This window comes from Phascolarctos cinereus, unplaced genomic scaffold (assembly GCF_003287225.1).
Source record: "Phascolarctos cinereus isolate Bilbo 61053 unplaced genomic scaffold, phaCin_HiC Scaffold_7;HRSCAF=346, whole genome shotgun sequence".
In the NCBI taxonomy this organism is placed as follows: Eukaryota; Metazoa; Chordata; class Mammalia; order Diprotodontia; family Phascolarctidae; genus Phascolarctos; species Phascolarctos cinereus.
The window spans coordinates 169,009,930-169,032,646 of NW_027556180.1; positions in this window are offsets into that span (position 1 = coordinate 169,009,930).

Sequence of the window (22,717 nt, forward strand, 5' to 3'; positions counted from 1 at the left end):
AACAGATGAAATAGGGGTTTCTAAAAGTCTCAATGCAGTTTTAGGTTATTATTTGGTCTTTAATTATTGTGCTTTAAGAGCTTAAAATTGCCCTAAGGTTTTTGGGAATCCCGTATTTGAGTTACTATTAGATGAGCTGGCACCTCATCTAATTAATGAATTAATAACTAATTAATTAATAATAGCATAACCTATTCCTCCATCATTTAAGGGTGCTCATCTTTTGAAAGCCTTCTCTTTTCTTGATGCATTTCCACAATCATCTATTCTAGCTCTCAAACATGCCTGAACTGAGATCTGGCCTAAATTGTATCATATCTTTTGACGTCAATCAATCAATTTTATGCCAATCAAAATTATCCTTAACAAATGTAAGCTCCTCTAGCTACTGTATTTACTTCATAGAATCATGATATCATAGCTTTATAGCTAGAAGAGGTCTTGAAGGACATCAAATCCTATTTTACAGATGAGGCAGCTAAAGCCCTGAGAGGTTAAGTGACTTGCCCAGGGTCACAAATTTAAAAAGTGCCTGAGGGAAGATTTTTAATTCAAGCCTTCCCTAAGGTGGCCCAGTGGATAGAGTGCCAGGTCTGGGGCCAGAAAAACTCATCTTTCATAAGTTCAAATCTGGCCTCAGACACTTACTAGCCATGTGAACCTGGGCAAGTCATTTAACCTTGTTTGCCTCCATTTCCTCATCTGTAAAATGAGCTGGAGAATGAAATGTCAAGCCACTCCAGTATCTTTGCCAAGAAAACCTCAGATGGGGTCACAAAGAGTCAGACACAACCAAAGCGACTGAACAACAACAAAAAAACTTCCCTGACTTCAAGCAACTAATGTTGCTTTGCATAGTTATAATAAATAGCAGTATTATTAAACTCACATTATGATTAATGCTAGCACTAGCCAGAGATGACTCACTACAGTGAAATCGTGAAAGACTAAAGAGAAATTTAATATTATCACTAAATTAGTATCATAAAAAAACAAAAATTAATAGTATATAGATGAAACCTCCCTGAACTCAATTAATAAGTAAATATTCTTTCCATTCTTTGAAAAAAATTAACATTACTGAAATGTATTTGACTATTTCTCACTAATGTTGGCTTTAGCTAGAGCATATTATCCATCAAAAATGAGATATGCCCTCTCTTCCAGGGACAGAGTCTTTCATTGTTCAAGGCATCATTGTTCTAAAGGACCTTTACCTAAATTTAATTTTTTTAAAAAAAATTATCATGTAGATGAGAAGTCTCTTGGCAAGGATAGAGTCATATTAAGTAGCAATCTGGGGATTAAAAATCTAATGTCTCTTTACTTTGGAATCTAAAATTCTCCTCAATTCCACTGGAATAACAATGCTCTTTGCATAGATGGAATGCCTCCCGTTGTAGAGGTATGAGAATGGATAGATTTCTGGGATTTGGAGAGTAGGAGAGTTGCACATCTCCTGAGGTAAGAAATTGTATGGTTTGGAACTGAGGAAAAACTAAAAGAAATTAATCCTAGGACACGTGGAGCAGCTATGTGCCAGAACCACAGCAGCCAGGGCAGTGACTTCTACTTCCTTCTGAGATACTAGGAAGGTGAAAGCTAAAGGGTAAGAAGCAATGTATATGACTTTTTAAAACAATTAAATCAAGGGTGCTTACTGTAGACAGGAGAAATAAAGACAAAATATATCTGGAGGAGAACGTGCATTCAGCCTTACTTTAGCTGGGTGTGACTAGCACCCATTTCTGAAGGTGTTCACTAATTATGTCAAAGATTGCGTCCTGATTGATCACATCTCATTCCTCATTTAAAAAACAAAAACCTGTGATTGACCTTAACCTTTTGTATTTCCTTGTCCCTTTTTGTTTGCCTCTTGAGAGCGCAAGTCAGCTCAGGGAGCCACGTAGGGGAGAGAGATCTTTCCTAGCACAAGGCTGGAATGCCCGCTATCCTCTCTCTCTAATTGGAAACATAATCATTAGGAATTAGTGGGTTTCATAAATACCTTTCCAAGGGCAGAATTATTACAAACTTGGGCCTTTAAGTTTACCCCCACCAAAGTCCAATCCTGACACAGAAACCTAGGGGCATATCTAGTAAAAAAAAAATTATATTAAGGTATGGATTAACCCACGAGTTTGGCAGCAGTGAAAAGCACACAGCCTTGAAATTCAAGAGACTTAAGTTCTTGTCTCAGGCACGCCATTAACTAATGCATGACCTTGGGAAAGTCAATTACCCTTCCTGTGGTGGGGGTAGGGGTCTCAGTTTCACCATCAATAAAATAAAGAGGTTGGACTAGATTGTTTCTAAAGTCTTTTCTAGTTCTGAAATTCTAAATTTCTAAAATTATGGGATGTTCAGGAATTCCCCTACCCAACCTCTCCCACTCCCCTCAACTACTTCACATTAAGGTTAAGGGTCTTTGAAATGCCAAAATAAAACTTGACTGCCAACTTCCCCATTTCAGTGATCAGTATCTTTAAATAAATTATACATTATTTGAATGAATGTATACATGTTCAAACTGTTCATATCTGTACACATTTTCTTGCTTCATTGATTTGATTTTTAAAGAACCCTGACTAATTCGCTTTAGCATGAAGTTAATCCTAGACTAGGGGGCTAAGTATAAAACAAGTGACGTCTTCAAATGGGTGACAAAAATGAGCTGACTAGGGATCATTAAATACTCATTAACTGCATGTTGTCACATTAACTACAGGGTGTAGCACCAATTTTCTCTTCTTTGTCATGAAGCGACACTATCCCCTTTTTATGGAGCAAACCACTGGTGTGATATGATGCCCAACGTCTGTACTCTGGCTCTGTTCTTTATTTGAGATTAGTTATTTCTCATGTTTATTTCTATGAAAACAATTGCAAAAATTCACCCCAAGAAAAGGGGTACGAGATGATGTTGGCATCACTGAGTCCTTGAAATAGTTAATTTTCAGTAAAATCATTTTTCCATTTTACTGGAGATGTGTAGCTATTTTCAGCCATGGGTGATAATTGAATGCTTTTATTTCTTTCCACTATTTTAGGAATTCAAACTGGCCCACATCCTCTAGATTGCTAGGGTTTTCCATTTTAACTCCTTACTCACCCTGAGACTCAGTTTCTCCAAACTACATTAGCAATTTTCACATAGATGTTGCCAGGGATTGGGGAAATCTATAGGATATAAAGAATTTACAGTCTTTTTTATAACGTATGTTCCATAGGAATTGTGAATACTAGCACTGTAAAAAGAGAGCATTGGACGTGGAGTCCAAAGTCCTAGATACTACTCTTGCTGTATAACCTTGAGCAAATACCTTAATCTTTTTGAGCCTTAGCTTGCCAATCCATAAAACTGGAGACAACATCTGTAGTACCTAAACCTCACTTGGCTGTTGTATAGTAAGGCATCAGTAAAATGTAATGCACCAGGTAAGTAAGGGGCACCTATCTTTATAGAAAAGGTAGGAAGCTAGGTGGTACAATGGATAAGCTGTTGGACTGAGTCAGGAAGACTTGAGTTCAAACCTCATCTCAGACCTGTGCAAGTCACTCAATCTTTCTCAGCCTCAGTTTCATCAACTATAAAATGGGGATAATAATAGCACCTACCTAATAGGATTGTTATGAGAATCAAATGAGATAATATCTGTAAAAGTGCTTTGTAAACCTTAAAGTATTATTTAAATTATTATTTATTATTATTTAAATGTGAATTTCTGTTATTAATGCTATTTTAAACCAATATTTATCAATACACAGAGGCAGCTAGGTGGTACAGTGGGCCTAGAGTCAGGAAGATTAATCTCCCTGAGTTCAAATCTAGCCTCAGATACTTACTAGCTGTGTGACCCTGGGCAAGTCACTTAACCCTGTTTGTCTCAGTTTTCTTATCTGTAAAGGAAATGACAGACCACTATAGCATCTCTGCTCCCCCCCCCAAAAAAAAAGCCCAAATGGAGTCAAAAAGAGTCAGACAGGACTGAAAAACTGAACAATCAATATACATCCTAATAAATAACTAATATACTCTAGAAAACTTGTAAATCACCAATATATCAAAAAGTTTCAACTCTGAGACTAAAACTAAGCTTGAAACTAGGAAGGATGTACATTTTAACAAGTCCAGAAATTTTCCTCCCCTTCACCTTATTACAAAATGTTATCTCTCCATCCTCAATTACTTTTGGTCACAACCAAATGAAAATATTTGATTGGTTTGAATTCACTGAAATTTAGTTTGATTTCATGTTTTATCCAATATTGCCTAACTATTTTGAGAGTCCTTTCCCAAAAAAAGAGGGTATCTTTCTTTTCTCATTTTCTGTGGTTGCTAAGGTAATTTAAAATATATTATATAAAAATTTCCAAGTGCCTATTTCAAATGTGCTTTTTAAAATTTCTTTATAGTACTGAGCAGGAGTGGAAATGAGGAGTACGTATGGGGGAAGCTGGGAGAGGAAAGACTCATTTTCAACTTCTATGAAATCCCATTCGATTTAAACTTCACCAATGGAAGTCCTACATATATCTCAAAGCCTTGCACTTACTAGACATTAATAAATATTAATTGAATCAAAGTGAAAAAAAGATAATATTATAACAGAACTCAGAACAATACACCAACTTGATGTCATTTAATGCTTTTCTTAAATAAATTTAATCCATTTTAATAAATTTACTTAAAGCTAGGTGGTAGAATGGATAGAATTCTGGACCTGGAGTCAGACATTCAGCAGCTGTGTGACTTTGGGCTAGTCACTTCCCCACAGTTTCCTCACCTATAAGTGGGGATACTAACAGTACTACCTCCCAGAGTTGTTGTAAGTTTCAAATGAGATAACATTTGTAAGGAGCTCAGCACAATGCTGGCACATAGCAGATATTGTATAAATGCTTTTTCCCTTCCTGATAATGCTACAGTCTGCTCCTCTTCCTTCCCCCTCCCTTCTCCAGCTTCCAAATTGTAGAGGGCCGGCTTTGGGGAGTTGGAAGGCTTAGGCCAGCCCGGGTCTTACCTGTAGGTTGTACTAAGCCTGACAGCTGTGAAACTCAGGATGTCGGCCCACCACCCCCCTGTTCCTTCTCTTGAGAACAGGATGCAGGAAGGGAGGAAACGGATGGGGTACAGGACAGGACACAGGAAAGAAAGTAACATACAAGGTAAAAAGGAAGTAAGGAAATCACTTAATTAGATTTGTACTTTTCATGAAAAATAATGTTACTATTGCTTGATCCAGTACTATATAAGCCTGAGCTCTCAGATCAATAAACAGAGTTTGTTCTTCACTGCTCTCACCTGGCCCGTGATTCTTTCTCTCTTCACACTCTGCCGGCATCAGACCACAGCCGGGGACACAGGCACTCCCGGCACCAAATAATGCTGACAAAAATGACCTAGTGGTTTGCCCTTTTAATTTCAAGGCAGTGTAACTTTTACTCAATAATACATTTTTTCTATTTAGTAGAAAATTCACTGGATTGATAGTAAGATGATCTGGGTTTTAATCCCAAGCTGTATTATTTTCTTACAGTCTGGCCTTAGGCAAATCACTTTCCAACTCTTAGCCTCAGTTTTCTCATCTGTAAAATGAGTCTAATAATACTTTTCTAAGATGATTTTTTTATTACTATGTTCTTTATAAGTCTAAGCATACTTGTACTGCTTTGTTGTGAGAAAGGAATTTTGTAAACTTTAAAATGCTAAATAAATATTTTATTATAATAGCAACTGTTATAATTGTTGTTCTTCAACCTGTGCCAAACCTCTTTCTTCCAATTATTCCTTCCATTACAAATTTTTTTTGAAGCCATGCAACTGAAAGAGGCCAAACTGAGACTTGTATCTTCAAAGGAAGTACCTTAAATCAATGAATTATATAGATGAAGTAGCTAAGTAGCACAGTAGATAGTGCACCAGGTCTGGGGTCAGGAAGACCTGAGTTCAAATGCAGTCTTAGGTACTTCCTAGAGTCAAACCATTCCAGTATCTTTGCCAAAAAAAAAAAAAAACAAAATCCAAATGGGGTCACAAAGAGTCCAACATGGGGACAACTGGGAGAAATTGTGGACAGAGTACTGCCCTGGAGTCAGGAAGGCTCATCATTGTAAGTTCAAATCTGGCCTCAGACACTTAGTAGCTATGTGACCCTGGGCAAGTCATTTCACCCTGTTTACCTCAGCTTCCTCATCTGTAAAATGAGCTGGAGAAGGAAATGGCAAACCATTGTTATCACCTTTGCCAAGAAAAACCCGAATGGGATTATAGAGAGTCAGACGTGACTGAAATGTCTCAACAACAACAACAGCTGTGTGACCCTGTGTAAGTCACTTAACCTCTATTTATCTCTGTTTTCTTGTCTAAAAAATAGGTATAATAATGGCACTATCTCCAACTTAACATAGTGCCTGGCACATTTTTGTTGCTCTTCAGCCATTTCAGTCATAACCAACTCTCTATAACCCCGTTTAGGATATTGAGAGTTGGAGGACTATGGGGTGGGGTATGTTGTATACACTCTAAGAATCAGTTGATGGGTTGGTTAGGTTTTCTAATTTTCTCTACTCTCTTTTTCTTTTCTTTTCTTTTTTTACTATTTATTACAAAAGATGGCTTGCTATAGAGGGGACAGGGGAAAATATATTCAGAAATGGAGGTGATTTGAAAGACAGCAAGATTGAAAGAAAAACAAAAGTGGTTCTCACAGGATATTTCCTCCATAAAATCATTGAACAAAACCCACAAATTCTACGCACATCTCCATGCTCATAGAAGCTGTCCTTCATGTTTCTCCAAAAGAGATGACACTCCACATAAGTAATTCAGGCTCTCTCAACCCACTCTCACAATCAACCTTGAGCAGAATTTCCCAGTGAAGAGAAAGGGAAAGAAAAAGAGATATTATGAGCTGAGGGGAAAGGTTGGAATCCCCAGGAATAGAGAGAGAGCATCTCCAGCTGGTCTTAAGCAGGAATATGCTGGTAAATGTTTAACAACTGGCTCTTTGGAAAGCACACATTTTAAGATTTAATCTACATTATTAATATTTTCTAAGTCATTTTCTTAAGTGTAGGCAATTAACAGAATAATAAATCAAGCCCTGATTTATAGTTCCCTTAATTCTGAGATATAAATGCTCACACTGAAAATTTTTAAATGGGGTCTCCAGCTCACTCCAGTCCCTTAAGACTACTGATTAGAAGCGTTTCCAATGAAAGGGCCGCTACTTGTCTTCCCTGGTGTTCTTGTGTAAAGCTAGGCCCTGCATGCAACAATCAGGAGATTGACTGAATCTTGCCCTCCCTCAGGCTTCGCCATCCTCCTTGACCTCCATGCTGGCTGTGGGGAACATCTTTTCAACCCAATGTGTCCTTTAATGCATCAGCAGAATATCTCTCTACAATTAGTCTGTAATATACATGAGAACTTTATGTGATTTTGACACAGCTAATCGTTCCCAGTTACTCTATTTAAAGCTTTATAAAGACAAAAGTAAAGAAGACAATTAAACAGATTGCAGAGACCAGAGAGAGAGGAGCAAAAGAAAAAGAAACTAAAAGAGCCAACAACAATATATCACAAACAGCTCAGCAAATAATAGTGCAGTTTCCCAGCTAATAGAATGGTTTAACACCTGAATACATTCACATGCCTGATTAAACACTAACAACATAAACCCATAAAAGAAGATTATAAGTTGTAATATGTCTTTGCGAGAAACAGCATATTAACCACTGTTTGTATGCTTCTCCAATTACATTCCTTTAATTCTTTTCATTTAGAAAACAGTTTACATTATAATAGCCAACATCACTTCTGTTTTAAAACAATTGATTACATGCATATTGCCAAATTATGGGTCTACAAGGATATTTTCATAAGTGAGTACAATTGAAAATGTGCAGAGGAAATGATTTTTAACCAGGGTTTCTGTGAGAAGAGAAAATATATGCTCTTCTGGTCATCCCTCCTTACCCTTCCAAGACTTCCTAGCTCCCTGAAACTTCCTAGTTTTCATTCTCAGGCTCTCTGGTGGCAGGCTAGATTATTTGAGGTTAAGTTCTTGTGGGAGTCAAATCACAGAAACGGTGAGCTTCTTCCCAAGTTCACTTATTTCACTTCTGGAAACTGAGGCAAACCCCAGAAAGGTAGGCTCTGTGCCTTCTTTTGTGTCATAAAATCTTTGGGGCATAGGATCTTATGATTAAATGCTGAAAGGCATCTTAAAGGCCATCTAATCTAATCCCTCATTTTACATATGAGGAAACTGAGGCCCAGAGAAGTTAAGGATGAGTGACCTTCAAGCCTCTGTGTCTTTGGATAGGCTGTCCATACCAGAATCCTCTCCCTCTTCACATCTGACTCTCAGAATCCCTAATTCCATTCAAGGCTTAGTTCAACAGCCATCACCTATCTAAGACCATTTTGTATTCTTCCTCCCTCCCCTGCGAAGTGGTTGGGCTCTCACTATCACCCTGAAGCTATTAGAGAGAGAGAGAGAGAGAGAGAGAGAGAGAGAGAGAGAGAGAGAGATAGTAAATAGAAAACTAGTTGGATGGATAGAAAACTAGATAGATAGGTAGATAGACAGATAGATAGATAGATAGATAGATAGATAGATAGATAGATAGATGGATAGATAGATAAGTAGAAAACTAGATAGATAGATAGATAGATAGATAGATAGATAGATAGATAGATAGATAGATGGATGATGAATAGATAACTAGATACATGACTAGGTAGAAAACTAGACAGATAAAATAGAAAGATAGAAAACTAGATAGATAGATAGATGATAGAAAACTAGATAGCTATGGAAAGAGAAAGAAAGAGAGAGGGAAAGAGAGAGAGAGAGAGAAGAGAGAGAGAGAGAGAGAGAGAGAGAGAGAGAGAGAGAGATTTGGATATAGATATAGAATCTACTTAATCTTCATACTTTTCTTCATGGGTTGCCATGGCCAAGGAATTTATCACCTCCTGGTGATGAGCCTTTCTGTACTTAATTAGGCAGTCCTTGGAAAGCATCCTAACTTTGTTACTGGGACCATACCATGCCTTCCCAGCATGGCAAAAATTGATGAAATTTGAACTTCACCATCTTACTTTTTGAGAACTCAATATCACCATTGTGCCACGGTGGAGCATCAGAAGAGGACTTTGGGAACTTCTGTCAAGGGAAAGGATGTCATCAGGGAAATGCATGATGAACAAAAAAGGGTTATTTACATCATGTGTGAAGGATATATCGTGGTGGAAGGCCAGAAACCCTCAGAGTCTTCCCCTCCCAGATTGATTTTTTTTTAACTAGCTGAAAAAGGCCATTCTCTACCTTATTTCTTACTGGCCTTAATCACTGAATGGGCCAAGGTCTCCCACTATATCCAGGGCCATCTCCAGTCGTCCTGATCTATATCTTGCCACTGGACCTAGATGGCTCTGGAGGAGAAAGTGAGGCTGGTGACTTTGCAAGGCCCTGAATCACTCAAATCTAATTCACTTGCAAGTCATGACTTCAACTTCCTGCTATCAAGGTCCTCTTCAAGAGCAAAGGACAAACAACAATCTGTGAGTAGTAACAGCTGCCCCACTGGGGACCCAACTGCCAGGTTCCAGTTGGGCTATGCAGCTCCTTTTCCTTCCATCCTTCCCTCCTTCCCTCCCTCCCTTCCTTCTTCCCTCCTTCCATCTTTCCCTCCTCTCCCCTCCTTCTCCCCCTCTGTCCATCTTTACCTGTGGGTACTCTGCCCAAAGGAATATAATATTGATTGCTGAAACCTAGCAAGATATTTGGAGTGTACCATGCCTTCAACCTAAATCACTCTGACTCTCATTGATTAGCCAACAATAGATTCCAACCCAAGCCTCACTTAGTCATTGTTTGGACTCTGGTGGCTCAGAATGAGTGTAAATAGCAATTGTTTCTATTTTGGCCAAAAACCCTGAAAGTCTTCCCCTTCCAGACTGATTTTTTTTTGACTAGGCAAAAGAGGCCATATACTAGCAGCCATGTTGTTTGAAGAGTCCTATGAACAACTAAGTTATTCTGAGTATTACAAATACTCAAATCAACTACAAAAGACCTATGAAGGAAGATGCTATCCACTTTCAGAGAAAGAACTAATAAAATAGAAATCTTCATAGTATACACACACACACACACACACACACAATTTGTGTACATATTTACATATAAACATATGTGTGTGCGCATATTTTATATATCATGTGTATATATGTGTGTATATCATGGATTACATATACAGGTGACATGTGTGTATGATATACATATATAATATATACATGTGATGGATCTATTTAATACAAATGAATGTATGTATACATTATATAAAATATATAATATAGAAATACACATCTATACATATGTATACACACATATGTGTATGCGCATGTATTTTGCATCAAATGGTAGCCTTCTCGAGCGTGAGGTGAGGAGGGAGTGAAGGGGACAGTTCAGAACTTAAAATGTAACAAAAAAAGTTTGTAATTAAATTTTTAAAAGGCAATATGAATGGACCTAGTTCCCAACTCTCAATTTAGGTGGGAATATTTTGAAGCTATCTTCCTTTCTAAAAATCTAAAAGTCAAAACTCTTGGACTTAACAGCACACATGAAAGGCTGGTTAGTAGGTAACCTCTTCCTTACAAATACCATAGCAAAAAGACATGAAAAAAAAAAAGTAGAAGGTAAAGGATTTTTTTTCCTCATTAAAAACTCTGTGACCAGACATGTGTGGACTGTTTGATGAACTCCCTGCATCTCATAGAGACACATTCCCCACTATATATGTTACTGTTGTAAAAACCCCTACGGCTCATTTTCTATTGCTATGACAATTGCTCAAAAGAATTAAAATCTGCAAGCAGAGAAAGCTGGTCTAAATAGATTAATTTGTCAAATTCCCATCTGGTTCTAAAGTTGCACGAAAGCTGTGGTGCAAAGCAAAGAATATCAGACCTTCCTGCTAAATAGGGCAAAAGGCTGATGAGAATTTTTGTCCCTAGTTTCCGAGAGTGACTATGCCTACCCTACCCCATGCTTCTGTAGCAGATAATCTCTTCAAGCTACCTGACACAGGGAGGTCAGGAAGCCTAGTTGTGGACTGTCTATCCCAGGGAACAACAGGTAAAGTCCTATCATTTGCTTTGTGAATGATCACATCTGAACAAAGTCAATATGTAGTTCTGAAGATTCCCCCTTAATTCCCTCTGCTGATTATTTCAAATTTATTTTGTATACAACTTGTTTGTATATAGTGATTTGCATGTTTTCTTCCTCGATAGACTGTGAGCCTCTTGAAAACAGGGAGCACCTTTTACCTTACTTTGTATCCCCAAAACTCAGTACAGTGCCTGACATATAGTGAGTGCTCAATAAATGTTTATTAATTGACTTACTAACTTACTTTGCGGGGTCCTATTTTTAATAGCAAGAAATCCCTAGCCCTTGGAAAGGGTGACCTCAACACAACCTCTTTGCAAATGGCAGTCATAGAAAGCTAAAAAAACTCCCTAGGCCATGATATCCTCCAAGGACCAGTCTGGGGTAATAGAATGGAACTTGAATTTAGAGTCAGAGGACCTAGGGTTGAAACCTGGTCTTGCCACTTCCCAGCTGCGTAAACTTCATCAAGTTCCTTTGGGCCTTAATTTCTTCATCTGTGAAATAAGAAGATTAGACCAAATCAGGGGTGGAGAACCTGAGGCCTCGAGGCCACATGTAGCCCTCTAGGTCCTCAAGTGTGGCCCTTTGACCGAATCAAAACTTTACAGAAGAAGTTTGGTCTCAAAAGCCGCAGGTTTCCCACTCCTGAACCGGATAATGACTAAGGTGCATTCTGGCCCTAAAATCCCATGACCTTTGACTAGTGTCTCTTCCTCACTATCACTTCAGGACTCAGAGTGAATACTATAGGAAAAGGATCTGAAAACTCTCCTTCTCCCTTTGCTGAAAATTTCACATTGGGATGACACAGTACCTAAGAGCCAGACAGGGATCAGCCAGGTGACACAGTAACAGAGAGCCAATTCTAGAATCAGAAAGACTCCTCTTCCTGAGTTCTAGTCTGGCCTCAGACACCTACTAGCCGTGTGACCATGAGGAAGGGACTTCACCCTGTTTTCCTCAGTTTCTTCATCTATAAAATGAGACAGAGAAGAAAATAGCAAAACACTCCAGTATCTTTGCCAAGAAAACCCCAAACAGGGTCACAAAGACTTGAACATGACTGGAACAACTCAGCAACAACAATAACAGTGAAACAACCATCGCCATCACAACAGCAACTTTAATTCTTGAGTGGTGCAGTAGATAGAGCACTGGCCTTGGAATCAGGAAGACATCTGCATTAGTTCAAATCTTAGATACTTACTAGCTATGTGACCCTGGGCAAGTCACTTAACCCTATTGGCCTTAGTCTCCTCATCTGTAAAATAAGCTGGAGGAGGAATGGCAAACCATTACAGTATCTGCCAAAAAACCCCAATGGGGTCACAAAAAGCCAAATGTGACTGAAACTACTGAAGAACAACGAAGAGCCAGACATTCTCTGTATGTGTGTGTGTGTGTTTATGTCTCTCTGTCTCTGTCTCTTTTTGACTTTGTTTCTCTCTGTCTCTGTTTTTTTGTCTCTGTCTCCATCTCTCTCTCTCTCTCTCTCTCTCTCTCTCTCTCTCTCTCTCTCTCTCTTTCTCTCTCTCTGTTTATTTCTGTCTGTATCTCTATCTCTCTGTCTGTGTGTGTCTCTGTCTGTCTGTCTCTGTGTGCATGTCTGTCTCTGTCTCCATCTGTCTGTCTGTCTGTCTCTTTGTCCCTCTGTGTGTCCCTTTTTCTGTCTGTCTGTCTGTCTCTATATACGTGTCTGATTGTTTCTGTCTCCATCTGTCTGTCTGTCTCTGCCTCTGTCTCTGTCTCTCTTGCTCTCTGTATTCTGTGCCAGGCTCAGCACACTGTGGGTTCTCAGTAAATACCAAACAATACCAGCCATGTTTACCAGAGCCGTGAAAAGCAAGTCCACAGCTGTCTTTCCTCTCTTCCAGCCATTCACACTCTATTTGCTCCTTTCACATCTTCACTCCCCTGTTCTCACCACTTCAGAACAATTTCTGCTCATAGTTAACTTGGGAATATCCAAGACACCAGTTGGAGCAACAAAAGAAAATTTAGAAGTCAAACATTCATGGAGCTTTAATTACCTCCAGAAAAAAGAGGCCTCACCATCAGGAGGCAGGTTAAAATGCAACCATGAAGGGGAGAATGAGGATGTTTTTCAAACAAAGCACATCAAAGAACTTGCATCTGCTCTTTCCTGTCCGAGGCTGCCCAGAAGCTCTGACTTTTCCACACTTAGTGATAAAAAAGAAGTAGCCAGGTACACTGGAAAAGAGTGCTGGATGGGGAGTCGGAGGACTCGAACTCGGGTCTGGCTCAAACACTCTCTGTATGACCCTGGGCAAACAGCTTAACCTCTGAGGCCCCACTTTCCTCTATACGAAGAAAACCCCTATAAAAATATAACCAACAAGGACAACTCGCAAACCCTACTAGAACAACTCTGGGATCTCTTCCAGCTTAAAATCTATGAAACTATATAATGAAGACTTGGAGCCTAAAGGTCCCTGCTTCAGAAATGGATGCTGGAACAAAGCAAAAGCAAGCAGGACATGATTAGTGGGAGCCAAGCCAGGTCTGCACAAACCACATGTCCATGGGATGATTTGAGAGGGAAAGGCCTACCTGTCCAAAAACACTTCCTTCACTGATCTGCCGTACTGGGAGTCGGGGGAGGGAAGGAGGAGGCAGAAATGAACTCTCTTTTGTTAGTTATTATTGAATCCAATTTTTTATTCCTCTGAGCTACATGAGAAAGTCCTTTATTATAATGAAGTTGTTTTCTCTGAAGGAGTAACACAACAATAAAGGGGCAGCATAGTAAAGTTGGTTAGAATCCTGGTTTAAAATAAAAAAAAAACTTGGGTTCAAACCCCAGTTCTACTATTTATTGCCTATGTGACTTTGGGCAAAAGAGATAAGCCCTCTCTGGGCTTCCATGTCTTTATTTTTATAATGAGGAGATTGGTCTAATCAAGGGCTTTTAAACTGGGATGCATGAATCTATTTTTAAAAATTTTTTCATTTTCAAAAATATGCTTGTTAATATCTTATTTTTCTTAATTACATGTAAAAACAATTTTTAATATTCTTTTTTTAATTTAATATACTTTTTAAAATTTTAAAAATTTTCTCCCTCTTTCCATCCTTTCTCACCTCATTGAGAAGGCAAGCAACTTGATATAGCTGATCCATGTGCAGTCATGCAAAACATATTTACATATTAGATAGGTTGTGAAAGAAAACATAGATCAGGGAAAAAAAAGCCACTAGAAAAATAAAAATTTTTTAAAAGTATGTTTTCATCTGTATTCAGACTCCATTGGTTCTTTCTCCAGAGACGGATAGCATTTTTCATCATCAGTTCTTTGGAATTATCTTGGATCATTGCATTGCTGAGAATAGCTAAGTCACTCACAGTTGATCATCACACAATATTGGTGTTACTGTGTATACTGTTCTCCTGGTTCTACTCATTCCACTTTGTGTCAGTTCATATATGCCATTCCAGGTTTTCCTGAGAGCATTCTGCTCATTATTTCTTATTACACAGCAGTGTTCCATCACAATTATATGCCACAACTTGTTCAGCCATTTCTCCATGGATGGATATCCCTTCAATTTCCAACTCTTTGCTGCCACAAAAAGAGTTGCTGTAAGCATGTTACACACAGGTCATTTTCCTTTTTGTTGCTGCTGTTTTGTTTTTTAATCTCTTTGGAATACAGACCCAGCAATGGCATGGAGGGATCAAATGGTATGCAAAGTTTCATAGCCCTTTGGGCACAGTTCCTAACTGTTCTCTAGAACGATTGACTCAGTTTGACTGTTTTCAGAGCTAGTTCTGGAGGTCTGTAAGTTTTTACTTCTTCCAAGGCAGCATGATCTGTGAAGAGATATGGTTGCTACTCTCCTGGCCTGTACTCTTGTCTGTGAGTGACCGTAAGCACTCTTTTCCACCCTAGAATTGTGAGCAGGGTCCTTGCTCCTCTGGGGCTGCAAGCTCTGGTGTGCTAGTGTTCGTCCTCACCTTGGGACTGGGACCCAGGACTACAACCTGGATCTGCATATGAGCAATGGCACTAGAGTCTTGCACCCAGTCCCGACAAAAGGACCCCTATAATCTCCTTCTGACCAGTTGTCCAACACCTTTACTGTCTGTGGGCTGAGAGCTCTGGAAGCCAGAAGCCACTGCTGCTGCTGCCGCGCTGATTCAGTCACTCCCAAGGTCTGCTGTTTGCTGCTTTGCTGGGGCCTGGCGTACGCTGGCACAGCCTGCACTGGACCGTGCTCCACTCTCACCCTGGTGTGACAGACATTTCCTGCTGACTTTTTAAGTTGTCTTGGGCTGGAAAATTCTTTCACCCTGTCCTTTTGTGGGTCTTGCCAGTGCAGAATTCATTTTGAGGCATTATTTAAAGTTATTTGGAGAGGAATTTGGGAGAGCTCAGGTGAGTCCCTGCCTTTTCTCCACCATCTTTATTTTTAAAAATTAAAACCTAATTCTCAGCCATGGAACATTTACATAAGATTCTTACTAATAGGTGGAGAAAATGATAACTCTACGGTATGCTTACGTGAGGGGCAGAGTTAAAACAAGAACTTTAGGGCTGAGAGACATTCTTCTTTCTTCCTGCTTCGAGAGAAAGGACATATAAAATTCTAGTGTCTCTTTGGAACCAGTGCTGAGGAGAGAAAGGAAATATTTTGGAAAGTAAACATGTAAGGGAAAAATTGTTCCTCAACATGTCCATGATTTCCAATTTGCCTCCCTGGAGATTTCAGAGAAATTCCCCTTTGGTGAGATTGGAGACTCTCTCTTGGTTAAGCTGAAATATCTTGCTCCTTTGCTTTGTGAATTATCTTGTATATTCTAATGTCTCTAATTTCTGTTTGCTCTCTTCTTATATTAATGGGTTTACTCAATACTCACTATTAATGATGGTTATTTTTATGTAACTTGCATTTGGAAAGGGTCAAGCTTTCAGATAAACATTTGGGATACTCCCTTTCTCCTTAAGAGATAGTAACCAGAATGTAAACAGTTCAATTGTAATAAGTCCCTTATGATTTCTCTTTCCTGTTTACCTCTTCATGCTTCTCTTGAGTCTTGTATTTGAAAATCATATTCAGCTCTGGTCTTTTCATCAAGAATGTTTAAAGTCCTCTATTTCACTGAATATCCATTTTTTCCTCCAAAGGATTATACTCAGTTTTGATATTTGATATCATCATACAGATGATATTTGTAACTCATGAGACCTTTGTCAGTATTAGGGTAGTTGGAGGGGGGAAAAAAAAAAAAAATATATATATATATATATATATATATATATATATATATATATGTATACATAGATTGATAGATAGATACATATATTAAAATAATGGGTGATATATGGAGAATAAAATTAAGGGGTCAGAGAGGATTATACTGGGAGAAGGAGGAAGGGAGAGATAGAATGGGGTAAATTATCTAACATAAAACATACAAGAAAAGGCTTTTACAGTGGAGGGGAAGTGGGGGAAGGTGAGAAGAAATGAGTGAATCTTATTCTCATTGGATTTGGCTTAAGGAGGGACTAACATACACATTCAATTGGGTATGGAAAGCTATCTTACCCTACAGGAAAACAGGGGGGAAGGGGATAAGAGAGCAGGAGGTGGGGGAAGACAGAGGGGAAGGCAGATTGGGGAGGGGATAATCAGAAGCAAACACTTCTGAGGAGGGACAGGGTCAAAAGAGAGAATAGAATAAGTGGTGGGTGGGGATAGGATGCAGGGAAATATAGTGAGTTTTACACAGCATGACTACTAGGGCAGTGTTTTGCATGACTATACAAGCATAACCTGTATCAAGTTGCTTGCCTTCTCAATGAAGGTGGGTGGGGAGGGAGGAAGGGAGAAAATTTGGAACCCGAAGTTTTAAAAACAAATGTTAAAAATTGTTTTCACATGCAAATAGGAAATAAGATATACAGGCAATGGGGTATAGAAATCTATTTTGCCCTATAGGAAAACAGAAGAGGAAGGGGATGGGGGGGTGGAAATAGAAGGTAGGGCAGATTAGGGGGAAAGGGTATTCAGAATGCACACTATCTTGGGGTTGGGGGAGGGATGAGATGAAGAGAAAATTTGGAACTCAAACTCTTGTGGAAGTGAATGTTAAAAACTAAAAATAAATAAATTAATGGACAAAAATTTTTTTTTAAAAAGATAGTGAGCAGGAAAATGATATAACCCTGAGAAAAAGATCATTCCCCTAAACTAGTGAAATTTAGGGGGGCAAATTATTATAATTCAAGCCTGTACCTTCCCTGTGAAGTAGGCAAAGAGTCTAGCCTAATGGTCCTTTCCTCTACTCCTCTCCAGATAGAAATAAGTTTCCTTTGGAGAGGCGTGGGCAAGATTACAGAGATATTTCTCCATGCCTCTTTGTGAGCTGCAGTTAGACAACCTACAAGGACATATACATAACCTACACAGGCAACTCATAAACCCTACATAACATTTTGATAGAATAGATTTCCTTTATAATCTTTTATATTTTATTTTATTCATTTAAGCAATTTTTTTTTCTGAAAAAGAGTATATAGAATATCCTAAACTGCCCAAGAGGCCCATGACACATAAAAAATGAAAGATTAAAAACCCCTAGTTTAAATGATAAGGTGCCATCCAGTTATAAATTCTGTAATCTATGAATGAGTCATTTTCAGCTACTAACACCTATTGTGAATTCATTTAACAGATTTGGTCTCATTGCTTGGCAAGGTCATAGGGAAATGAGAAATAGGACTGGTAAGTTTTGATGGAGGGTAAAGAAAGTGATGAAAGTGGGGTAAAGGAGGATGGAAAATCCCTTAAAACAAAACTTTAGCTGCCCTCTGCAGCGGGTCATCTTTGACTTTAGTGTAGGAACACTGGTATTTGTATTTTAGCAGTAAGGGAGAAACAAGAATGAGCTGTGTTTTTTGTAAGGTCAGAGGAAAATAAGTGAAAGGACAGGATTGAGTAGGAAATCAGAACCGAACAGAAACAGCATCAGAAGAAGTAAAAATCTGGATGATTCCAAGATCCTAAGAGGGTGTTTCAATGGACATGGAATATAAATTTTGAGTTGCCTCCCAAAATTCCAGGAAGACATTTGCTGTAGTATCGCTTTTGGTGGGTGATAAACCAGAGGACAGCAGTGATTTCATGCTGACTCCATGCATTAATGGTGATCTTAAGAAAACAAAAATGATGTAGCAGGCTCATCACAAGCTTACTTAGTTATTCAAACCTCAGCTCTACTCAAGGATTGAAAAGCTAAGAAGCTGAGCTTAAATCAATGTCACATTAATCAGAGAAGCCGAAAAGCCCTTTGGCTTGGACACATGTTTTTAAAGGGACAGTTTTATAGAATGAGGCTTTGGGGGAGAGGAAGGAGAGCTTAGTTATCTGCAGCATGTCATAAATAAAATCCCTTTCCTTTCTAATATCACCCACAGACTCTTGCCAATGATGGATTTCTCCTCCTTTGTTTCCCATGGTGTTAAAATGAAAATGCTATCTGCTTTCTTCCACCAGAGCCCCCAGCTCTGTACTGAGGACCACGATTGTCACTTTGGTTTTTCATCATCCATTTAAAGCCAGTGAGTGGGCATCCATGTTGCTGGAGGAGAGGCCTCAGCCAGGAGTCGAGAGAACATTCATGGAGGAGGATACCAGTGCAACACACTGCTCAAACATCCTCCCAACTCAGCTCTCCTCAAAGGTCTGTTGTCTGCCCCCTCTGAGACTGATTGGTTTGGAGTACCAGACTGCCACAGGAAATCATTTTGCTTACTCTGGACTCCTCCATCATGAGCAGACTTTATCTCTACCTTCAGAGCAGAATGGCCTTCAGCCAGTTCCCTGAATGGTGTCCTGTGAGGAAAACTCACACGCTTTTGGACTCATCAATCTTGGCTCTGTCTTGCAAAGAGCATCTTCCTCTTACAAAGCAGGAAAACGCTATTTACAGTGACTATAATAATGACAACAAGTATACTCTAGAAAAGACAATAGTAACAGAAATTAAAGCTGAACACTGTCTAATTATATTGACCAAGCCTGGCCCCAAAGAAGAGATGAGGCAATGAATTTCCCTCTCTTTGCTAGAGATATGGGGGACCTATGTAGGGGTTGATAAAGGGGAGCAGGGTGAATGTTCCATATACTCTCACCTAATATATTCGCTAGTTTTTCTTTTTTTTTATCCTTTTTCTTTTTTTTTCCCTTGTTTTGGAGAATGGCCTTCTGAGTGGCAGAGGCAAAGAGGGCTGTATTTGGAGATAAAGGAGTTGAAAAAGCAGGTGGCATCAATAAAAATTAATCATTCAGACAATCAACAAGAATTTAGTAAATGCCAACTTGGCGCCAAGCATTCTGTTAGGCTGGGGGCAGGGGACACAAAGACAAAAATGAAATTGTCCTTGACTCCAAGGGGCTTATATTCTGATAAGTCCAACATACACAGACAATATGCAAAAGAAACACAAGAGAATCTGGGGAGAGAGCATACTATCATCTGGGTGATCAGGAATGGCTTAATGGAGAAAGTGGTACATGAGCAGATTTTGGAAGGGAATGAAGCATATCAGGTGGGAAGACAATGTTTTCCAGGAATGGGGTCATGAAGGTCAAAAACACAGAGATAGGAGGTAGAATATCATATATGTCAAATAGCTTGACTAAACCATAGAGTCCCCAGCAGGGAGTAATGTATAATAAAATCAGAAAGAGAGGTTGGAATAAGTTTTGAAGGTCTTTAAAAGCCAGTCAGAGAAGCTTTTATTTCTTGAAGCCACAGTCACCCATGAGAGTTTACTTAATGAAAGAGAGCATCAGGCTTGTATTTGGGGAAAGTAATTTTGGCAGCAAAGTGTGTAGGATGGATTGGGGTGGAGAAAGAATTAAGACAGGGAGACCAATTAGGACAGTCTTGCAATAGTCCAGAAGAAAAGTGATGAAGGTCTGGCCTACGGTGGTAGCTGAATGAGTAGAGAAAGGGCCAGATATGAGAGGTGTTGTGGAGGTAGAAATGACAATGAAATGAAATAGTTCTTAAAGCAAATTTGAAGAGTGTCTTCCTGAGTGATGTAAATTACTCAGAAAGGTCCCTTATCCTCAATATGTCTTCATATCTAACCAGAAAATATAAAATCTTCGTTACTTCCTAGAATTGCCACTACATCTGTCAAAGTGAAAAGTAAATTTTAAAAAATATGCAAAGGTGCATATTGCAGATGGAAAATGGAAAATGGGGCAAGCAGAATAATAATAATCCCTAAACTATCTGATTTGCCAAAGCCTCATGTGTGCGTGTGTGTGTGTGTGTGTGTGTGTGTGTGTGTTCTATTCTCTTTTTCTCATCCTTCAGAACTAGCAAAGACTAAGAAATGGAGAAATTGGACATTTATAAGATTTTGTGGGAGAGTTATAAGTCAAAATCTTCCTAAGACACTTGCCTCCTTCACCACCCAGAAAGTGCTATGTATCTCACTTCCTGACCTGTGACATAACAAAGCTCTCTGCACATTCCATAGTGAAGCAGTGTCCTGGAGACCAAGGCTAAGGGGGAGCTGAAGGAATTTCAGGAATAAGGACTTCTTCCAGGTGAAAAGTGCAAGACCCTTGAGCTCCTGTCACCTGTGCTGAACATGACAGGGGTTAGAGCAAGAGTGACTCCTATCTCCTTCTTTATCCTCCTTCTTCACTGTTGGGGAGATACAAAGCCCCAGCTGTTAATTAATGACTCAGGTACAGTCAGAAGGTTCAAGATTAGGACAGAAATTTTTTTTTTAACTTTTCATAGAACTAACTGTGGACACACATCAAGCAAGAAAAAAAATTCTCTCCCCATTCTATTTTCTGGTCAACATGTAAATGAGAGAGAGAAAGAGAGAGAGAGAGAGAGAGAGAGAGAGAGAGAGAGAGAGAGAGAGAGAGAGATGTAGTATATGTATAAATTCATATATGTCTGAGTCTATTTGTCCAATTATACCTCCTTTTCCCTCTCTCTTTTCCTCCTGTAGGCATTTGAAGAGAAGGATAGGAAGTAATAGTGGGCTGATTTCTCTCAAAATTCCTCATGGAGGTCAGAGAGCTTCATTCTGCTCTCTTCAGTGATATAAATTAGAGTTAACTTTAGCTGCGGGAAGAGCTGTGGTTATACTTACTCCTAGGAGGCAGCAGCAGGTTAATGGAAAGAACATGCCGAGTGAGAACCCAAGGTTAAGTGCTAGTCCCAGCTCAGTCACTAAATCACAATCTTTGTAGCCTTAGGCAAAATACGTAACCTCCCTGGTATTTAGTTAACTAACCAGTCGGCTCCAGAATGTACAACTGATTCCAAAGGATCGATGTTACAGTGAGGCAGATATGCTAGTTCATTGTAAGGAAGAACTTCCTAATAATTAGAGCTGTTCAAAATTGAAGTAGTGAAATGTATTCCCTACCCCCACGAATATCATAAATAGTCCTAAATAGATCTATATCTAGAAGGGACCTTGGAGGTCAACTGGTCCACCCTTTCATTTTATAAATAAGGACTCTGAGGCACAAAGAAATCAAGTGATTTGGCCAAGATCATACACCTAGTTAGTAGTAGAGTCAAGATTTCAGTGCAAGACTCTGACATTCTTTCTCTGTCTTCAGGGTTCAAACTGAGTCTAGACACCCATTTTTTCAGGGATGTTGGAAGGGAAGTGTTCATGGACTGTGCATGAGTTCATGCAAATGGCATTTAAGGTCTCTTCCAGCTCTGAGATGATATAGATCTCCAAGGTTGCTTTCAGTTCTAAAACTGTATGAAATAAGTACATTTGGGAGAGGAATTATTTGTCCATTTTTCCATGGCTACTAAAAGTGTAGGTTTGTTTTTCTAAGGAAGGTTTCTTTCTTATTTTATTTTTACAACATTCTTTTTTTTTTTTTGCTAGGCAATGGGGTCAAGTGACTTGCCCAAGGTCACACAGCTAGTAAGTGTTATTTGTCTCCTCCTGAATCCAGGGCCGGTGCTGTATCCACTGTGCCACCTGGCTGCCCCCTATTTTTACAACATTCTTGAACCACAATACTTACTGTTTGAAGCCTCATTAACTATTTATCTTGTTACCTCCTCTGCCTGTGATTCTTATGCATCCAGTCGACAGAACCCTAATTGAAGCAGAGACGTAGTTCAAGAAATTACAATCTATTCCCTCCTCCCCCAAATATTAGCTAAATAAAAATTACAGAAGGAAGCAAGAACACCTTTCCTTTTGGACACAGCACAATCCACAGATATTGAGTGAGGCTTTTGTTTCAGGGCTTGCCCAGGGCTATGTGGCATTTTTACATGGTAGAGATGAGGTGACAAGGGGAAAAGGGGAAAATGTCTATACTCGACAATGCACTCTTGGAAACCATACGGCTATTATAAAACATAAATATTTTACTGCATGTGCTTACTGGCTGACTTGCACAATGCTTCCATTATAATTATGGGACAGACATGAAATGAAAAGAATATTTTTAACAAAGTGCTTGCCGATGATGCAGCTGTATCCATT